Below are 9,149 nucleotides of genomic sequence, written 5' to 3'. Positions count from 1 at the left end.
AGACTCCCGAGAGAACTTAACCACAAGATACAGTAATTAACTGGCAGGGGCTAATGGCCGTAGGTTTACTGTGTGGTTACAGCAGTCCCAGAGTGCTGTGGTCCAGCTCAGAGTGTTTGTTTTAATGAATGTTGAGTCAGTTGTAAAGGAAGTAGAGGACATAGCATTGGGTCTGACCGCACCATGACACACGTTCCTGTTATGTGTAGCAGGAAGTTACTGTGCAGATTATTCAAATGTGCATCTACAAATGTGCATGTTTCTGTGTGGACCGTAGCTTTCAGTTCGTCTATTGACTGAGTTCTGGCTATATGCCCTAGAGTAGATAGTGGAATATCCCATCAGTCTGTTTTGTGTCAGAGGTTGGGCTTGTTTGGCCCTCAGGCAGCACGAGTAGTGCTGCTAACCTAACGCTAACCTGCAGTAAAGCTGCCATCCTGGCTCCTCTTGACTCGCCCCATCAGCACACCCCTGTAATATCCCAAAATAACATTGTTCACACACTGACTGCCCCCTGCCTGCCCTCGATGACCCATAAATCTGCAGCGCTGCTTCTCTTTTATAGGGCTGCTCGAGACTAAACATGCCACATGCACAGGATTTAGCTTAAAACACCTTCTGTTCTTTCTTTTGAAGCTGTAATTTCCTGCATTTGCTTATTTGAGCAAAGTCACTTGCCACAAAATAAGTGACTTTCTGATTGCACAGGCTTTATAGTTTATGCTGAGCTACAGGTCAGTGCTTCTGAGAAAAAAAATGTTGATTACCAAATAATTTCAACTCATTTTCTTAAAAAAGAAAGAAAAAAGAAGATTCAAAGTTACAGTAAGGCACTTACAATGTAAGTAAAAAGGGGGCAATTTTATATATAAAAAAGTCCTTACATTAATTATTCTGTTAAAATATGTGTATTAACTGAGTTGTGAAGTTGTTCTTGTCTTTTTTGGTCATTTTAGAGGTTTGGGTAGTATGTTGTCATCAGTGTTGCCAACTATTTTAAATGGAAATTAGCTGAACCCTGCTTAAAGTCCTTAAATATCACTAGATGAAGTAATGTGCCAACTGTCTGCACTTTGTATTTGAAAAGTCGTTTTTTTTTTAAAAAGTTGCTAATCTAGTGACAAAGTTGCTAAATTGGCAACACTGGTTTTCACATTAAAATCATGTTAACACTGTTATTATTTATGTACTATTGTAACTGCACTATTGAAAGAGTGAATATTTTAATGTTTATGAATTCGTCCCATTCCCTTTACATTTTTTTTTACTTTTTTGTGGTAATCAACATTATGCCAGAAATGCTGTCAGTTGAGCTTAACTTTTACTAAACTAGGAATACGCCTTTAATTTGATGTGGGGAGTATTAACGTCATCTCTCATTTATAAATTCAACATGCTTTTCATGCTCCAAGAATATGTCTTCTCACATCAATTAATTAATAAAAGAGAATAGAACCTGCCAGGTATATAATTACATTCTACATCTGTAAGAACACCCTTTGGGTGTCAGGAGTCAGACAGTAAGTCTAGCTCCTTGTACATACAGCGCGCTATAGCACAAAGGAAAGGATTGTGTGTTTTTACAGTGAGGATGTCTGTGAGGACAGTCATCCTTTGGGAGGAGAGTGGAAACCAGGAAGCAAAGCAACAGAGCAGCAGAGCATGGAGGTTGAGGGTGATCTGTGATGAGAATTTGACATCTGCTAGCCAGGCTACGTCCCATGGGGCATAAACAGTCAAGATTTGGGGTTTTATTCTCAACAAAGCCCTGTTAAAATATAGTTCACTTTAAAATTACAATTATGTCATTATTCATTCATTTTCAGGAAAAGGTTCCCTTTGTGTCCTCATAAATTACTATGAGATAATTATAAGAAAAAATACAGAACATTTTTAGATTCTTTTTGCTTCTAATGTGCAAGAACTTTTACATTAATCGTTAATTTTAAATGCAGGCATCAAAAAAGTAACAATAAATCAAATTAATTTTTTTTTTAAATGTACTTTTTTATTGAAATTTAAATAGGATACCATAGCTTTGGTGGAAGATTCAGAATTTTATTTTGTTCTGTTCAACCCTGTTACATTATCTTCACCATTTAAAAATGTTAATTTACATTTATTAATCATAAAATGATGATTTTACAGACATCTTTTTGACCACGTTTTTCTTAGTCTTTATCTGTATCTTAGAATATCAGTACTTACATCAGCATTGTCAAGCTAAATATTCTAAAAAAATAAGCCTAATGATCAGGGTGTAAAGTGTAGTTCTATGTCTGTTTTGTTTTCATTGTGTTTTGGTTCTGTTTTCCCTGTTCTGGTTTGTCCTGAGTTCCCTATGCTTTTTTGGGTATGTTTACACGTACAAAAAAATGGAAAGTTTTTTCATTGTCCAGATGATCACGTCAAAACGTTCCCTGCTCACACAGACCCGCGGAAATAACTAAAAACGCTGTATTATGCTGCTAGGCCAGTAGTTAGCAAGTAGTTTACTGCTCTCACAGTTTTCACAGATTTGCGTTTTTGTAGTTTACACAGAGACGATAACGGTATCATTTCCAAAAGCTTGCACTTTGAAACCCGTTTACAAAAGTTCGCGTTTTCAGGCCGCCAAACCATAAATGAACGGCCAAAATGCATAATTCGTTTTTAGCTGAAAATGGTGTCATGTAAATGGCCCCCTAGTTTCCATAGTTCCTAATATACGCACCTGTTCGTATTTCTGTTGATTACTCAGTCTGTGTATTTAAGCCTTCAGTTCATCAGGGCTGCGTTCAGCCCCGACAAAACGTTGCAAAACGGTTTTTAAACGGAAACGGTGGTGCGTTGAACACCCCGTTCTGATGACACAAGAGTTGCAACTATGGCAGCTGAGAAGGACATTCTTTGTGTTCTTTTTGAAGAATTTTCGGAGCCTGATGAAGTTGGTATAAATAGGTGTTTAATACTACAAAATACACTCGAATGTTACAGTCACTGCCCTTGCCGTCCTGAATAAAAGAGAACCTCCCAATCCAGTGAAAGGATTTGTGGAAACTTCTAATTATTGTGATACAACCCTTGGCTTGCATTTCAGGATGAAAAGACAAACATTTCAGGTGAAGATAATCCACTTCTTACCTTTAAGACTGTGTTATGATATATTATTTTTATTGTTTGTATTAATTAGGCTTATCATTATTGTTGATCACTGTTGTTGTGCTTTGATATTGTAATATTTACCATTATATAATCAGAGGAGTATAGAAAAGTTTATTAAAGTGTCACTTCTCAATACAACAGCAAAATATATAAGTATAGTATTTTTATATTACATTAATTCTCATTGTGCGAGCTGTCTCTTTAATACCGCGTGGTTTATATACATCTTGCCGCTGATTGGGCTGACATTTCTGACACGCCCACCAAACAAGAGAAAACGCATCTCAAACCCATTGAAGACCATTGCACACCATTTCAGGAAACATGTCGTTCAACCCGGAAAACGTAGCAAAATGTTGTGCACCGGTTTGAGCTTGAACGTGCCCCAGTTCTTTGTTCGATCTTGTTTACGTCTTTGCTTTATGTGTTTGTTATACTATTACTCCTGAAATCTCCTGCATGTTCTTGTTGGATTATTAAAGGGTTAGCTCACCCAAAAATTAAATTTCTGTCATTAATTACTCACCCTCATGTCGTCCCAAACCCGTAAGACCTTCATTTGTCTTCGGAACACAAATTAAGATATTTTTGATGAAATCCGAGGGTATCTGATCCACACATAGGCAGCAATGACATTGAACCTTTTGAAGTCCAGAAAGATATTAAAGACATCGATTAAAATAGTCAACGTGACTAATAGCTACACTATTTTTGTGGCAGAGCTTCAGTGTTTACGTCCAAGCGGCGGCTCAGTATTGGCCGGCTCCTGTGTCAGCATCACACGGCCAATACTGAGCCGCCATTCGGACTTGAAGCTCTGCAACAAAAATAGTGTAGCAGTATGACAGGGGACAGACAAATTTGTTTGAATAAAGTTGTTATTTTTGTTTTGTTTTTGCACACAAAAAGTATTCTCATCACTTCATAATGATAAGTTTGAAACACTAGTACTATTTTAATTGATGAATTTAATACCTTTCTGCCTCTGTGTGGATCAGACACCCTCGGATTTCATCAAAAATATCTTAATTTGTGTTCCAAAGACAATCTTACGGGTTCGGGATGACATGAGGGTGACTCCTTCATTGTGTGCTTTATTGCAGCCACTTCACCCATTACCCGTTAAGTTTTTTTATTTATTTTATTTTATTTATTTATTTTTTTTGATTTGCTAGTGAAGTCCATTACACTTACCTTCAACCCTCCCCAATTTTTCCCTGAGAATTTCAGACACAAATGGCACTGTTTCCTGAGAATGGTCCTCATAATGCAACCTATTAAGCTGCTATAAAACTGCAACAATACAACAAATTGTAATGAGTTTCTTCAGAATGGCTGCCCCGATAAAGGTAGTAGCTGATAAACAGGAACATTAGCACAGAACTCAGTGCAGCAATTGTTCCTGTGGGGCGACTGTGTTAACACAGATGAAAATCACTTCCTTTAGGTAGCATTTGGGTTTTATTCCGCAAGAAGAACCAGAAATAACCAGAGATTTCAAACTAACTTGCACTGGTTTCTTACTGGCAGACTAACTTGTTTACTCTTTAACCAAATTACAGCCCAGAACGCCACAAGGCACCCACAGACGGTGTTTCCTTCTGAGTAGAGACTTAGTGACTCCCAGCTGTGGCATTTTTGGGAAGGTTCATTTTGAGTCCTTATAGCTCTTTCTAACAGCGCCGTATCACAGACAGGTCAACTCTTAGGGAATGAGGAACTGTCTCCGGTGCTACACGACAATGAAATCTGCCCTGAGGCCTGCTAGTGAGCGCTGTATGAACATCTTGTTTGTTGTTAGTGGTATTTCACTTTTCATGATGCAAATATGGCCTTCTGGTGAAGACAGGCATGGTTATATTGACGAGTTTCTCCACATGTTTCAGATTTAGGACCTTTATTGAATTTTACCTACTTATTATATGTTGTTTGCATGGCTGAAAATATTCATTTTGCCTTAAAGCATAACATTTTAATGCAAGGTTAGACCAGGTAACTATTGCAAAAGCTGTGGGACTTTCAAGAGAAACGTATGCTTGAGCATGCCAAAAATATTTTATTAATGATTGAACTGAGTCCATTGATAGTTCCATTCATTTGCATGAACTCTTTCTCCAGTGGAATCATGCAAATCAGATAACAGCACAAAATCTGCTTAATACAATTTTGCATTTCCCAATCTGTATATACATGATCATTATTTGATGAATAACGGCTGTCGTTATCAACAGAGAGTGTCTACAAATGTATTTTAAATTAAATTCTGCTACTTTCTGCTGATGGTAATAGTGCCAAATAAGCAATATTATTACTGTAAAATAGTGTTCATTTAGTGTTAATTTTAAGAGCTGTGTTTGCACTGAAACTAATGGGAATGGAATACAAAAGGCTGCTTTTACAATATATATATTATATATATACATTAGAGATGGTATTATCAAGAAAAATACAGAAAATTGGTGTAAATGTGTCCTAAAGCCAGTTGGTATATAACATATTCTAGTATCATATTTCAGATCTTCTGAAATAAAGCAAGGATGTGTCAAAAATATCACGAGAAGTTGTTAGACAGAAAGACATCTTTGTTAGCAGTCCTCATGTCACTACCCTCTGGCTTCTCACAAGATCTTCTCAAGAGAAAGTCGGTCTAGATGAGGATGGAGTCACATGGCTGGCTGCCCGAGGCTAACTTAAGTATTAGCCCTCTGTCTCTTGAGACTAGCAAAATAAGTATATATAACATTTATACCAACAGAACAAACATAGTTGAGATCTTTCATGTCCTCTGTCACGTCACACAAAAAGAATACAAAAGATAAACGTTTTGTTCAAGTATTTGAAGCCTAATGTGAAGCATCAGGTGTAAAACTGTGGATGTTGATGATTCACTTCTAAAGACTGCAGTCTGTCAATACACCATCGACTGCCTTTCCTTCATTGCTGGCATAATTACTGGTTTAGCCTTGTGAGTTTGTGACACCAGAGCCCCATTAAGTGCTGATAATGGCGGCCCCAGCATTCCACAGGGGCTGAACTACAGCTGGAGCCTCAAGGCTGACTGGAGAACTGGCTAACTACACACACAGCCTCCCTGCACAACAATTTTCATTGCGTTTTTAAAGTTTCTATGTGTGTTCTGTGGAATGGATCTGTCAGGTCATGCATTTTATCACACTGCCAAATTGTAACCTTATGAAAACATCTTGGGGCAGTGTAATTGGCATTCAAGCACTCTTAAGGGAACATTGCCTTATCTAGATTGTAGATGATGTTGATCTTGTGCATGTGGTTTGTATTTTGTGGTGAAGGATCATTTGTGAGTTAGTGTTATTTATTAATTATTTTATAAGTTCTGTCTTTGTCTATCAACATTTGAAAATGTTCAACAGCTTGAACACAGAAGTTGGTCTGAAGTTCATATCACTATTAAAGGGATAGTTCACCCCAAAATGAGAATTCTGTCATCATTTACTCCTCCTCAAGTTGTTCCAAACATGTATGAATTTCTTTGTTCTGCTGAACACAAAGATATTTGGAATAATGTTTGTAACCAAGCAGATCTCACACCCATTGACTACCATAGTAGGAAAATATAATACTATGGCAGTCATTAAGAGATGAGATCTGCTTCTTTACAAATATTCTTCCAAAAAAACAAAAAAAAATGTTTTTTGGTGAACTATCCATTTAATATTGCTTATTTATGATTAGGGATCGGAACAAATCCTGAAACTTGTCCTGCGCTGTTTGTATTACGGACTTGAAACGTTGAATCAAAATGTGTGACTTTTGTACATTACCGTTCAAAGGTTTGTGGTTTGTAAGATTTTTAAAATGTTTTTAAAAAGTCTCTCGCAAGGCTGCAGTTATTTAAAAATGGTAATATTTAGAAATATTGTTACAATTTCAAATATCTCTATTGTCATACATTTCAAAATTTATTCCTGTGATGACAAAGCTGTTTTTTCAGCATCATTATTCCAGTCTTCAGTGTCACATGATCCTTCAGAAATCAATGTTGAAAACACTTGTGTTACTTTTTGAGGCTGTTATAGATTTTGTTTTTGTTTTTCAGGATTGTTTGATGAAAGATAAAAAGTTTAAAAACAGATTATTTGAAATAGACTTTTTTGCCTTTACAGTTTTGATTAATTTAATATATCCTTGCTATAATAATAATAATAATAATATTCTTACTCAAATCTAACCCAATTTAACACAAAACATCCTAAACTTACTGTATATAAAGCAATAATATGTTCATTTAGTTTTTTGTTTTGTCTTTGGTCTTGTTTTATTTTGCTTATGGCACCAAGTGAATGAGGACTTTGTGGGGTTTTTTTTGTAAGGAAGAGGATTAGGGCCAAGCAATAATAAAAAATTAAAACCATCTCGAGATTAAAGTTGTTAAATTTCGAGAAAAAAGTCGAAATAAAATGTTGAGAATAAACTCATTAAATTACGAGAACAAATTCGTTAAATTATGAGAAAAAACTCGTTAAATTTCGAGAAAAAAGTCGAGATAAAATGTTGAGAATAAACTTGTTAAATTACAAGAAAAAAACTTGTTAAATTTCGAGAAAAAAGTCGAGATAAAATGTTGAGAACAAAAGTAATTAAATTACGAGAAAAAAGTCGTTAAATTACGAGAACAAATTCGTTAAATTATGAGAAAAAACTCGTTAAATTTCGAGAAAAAAGTAAAATGTTGAGAATAAAGTCATAATTTAATGAGTTTATTCTCAACATTTTATTTCGAATTTTTTCTCGAAATTTAATGAGTTTTTTTCTCGTAATTTAACGAGTTTATTCTCAACAATTTATCTCGACTTTTTTCTCGAAATTTAACGTCATTTTTCTCATAATTTAACGAATTTGTTCTCGTAATTTAACGACTTTTTTCTCGTAATTTAATGACTTTATTCTCAACATTTTATCTCGACTTTTTTCTCGAAATTTAACAAGTTTTTTCTCATAATTTAACGAATTTGTTCTCGTAATTTAACGACTTTTTTCTCGTAATTTAATGAGTTTATTCTCAACATTTTATCTCGACTTTTTTCTTGAAATTTAACGAGTTTTTTTCTCGTAATTTAACAAGTTTATTCTCAACATTTTATCTCGACTTTTTTCTCGAAATTTAACGAGTTTATTCTCAACAATTGATCTCGACTTTTTTCTCGAAATTTAACGTCATTTTTCTCATAATTTAACGAATTTGTTCTCGTAATTTAACGACTTTTTTCTCGTAATTTAATGACTTTATTCTCAACATTTTATCTCGACTTTTTTCTCGAAATGTAACAAGTTTTTTCTCATAATTTAACGAATTTGTTCTCGTAATTTAACGACTTTTTTCTCGTAATTTAATGAGTTTATTCTCGTAATTTAACGAGTTTATTCTCAACAATTTATCTCGACTTTTTTCTCGAAATTTAACGTCATTTTTCTCATAATTTAACGAATTTGTTCTCGTAATTTAACGACTTTTTTCTCGTAATTTAATGACTTTATTCTCAACATTTTATCTCGACTTTTTTCTCGAAATTTAACAAGTTTTTTCTCATAATTTAACGAATTTGTTCTCGTAATTTAACGACTTTTTTCTCGTAATTTAATGAGTTTATTCTCAACATTTTATCTCGACTTTTTTCTTGAAATTTAACGAGTTTTTTTCTCGTAATTTAACAAGTTTATTCTCAACATTTTATCTCGACTTTTTTCTCATAATTTAACGAATTTGTTCTCGTAATTTAACAACTTTTTTCTCGTAATTTAATGACTTTATTCTCAACATTTTATCTTGACTTTTTTCTCGAAATTTAACGAGTTTTTTCTCATAATTTAACGAATTTGTTCTCGTAATTTAACGACTTTTTTCTCGTAATTTAATGAGTTTATTCTCAACATTTTATCTCGACTTTTTTCTTGAAATTTAACGAGTTTTTTTCTCGTAATTTAACAAGTTTATTCTCAACATTTTATCTCGACTTTTTTCTCGAAAT

The sequence above is a fragment of the Megalobrama amblycephala genome, linkage group LG13, assembly GCF_018812025.1.
Source record: "Megalobrama amblycephala isolate DHTTF-2021 linkage group LG13, ASM1881202v1, whole genome shotgun sequence".
In the NCBI taxonomy this organism is placed as follows: Eukaryota; Metazoa; Chordata; class Actinopteri; order Cypriniformes; family Xenocyprididae; genus Megalobrama; species Megalobrama amblycephala.
The sequence above is the reverse complement of the archived record's forward strand: the minus strand, read 5'-3'. Positions refer to the sequence as shown.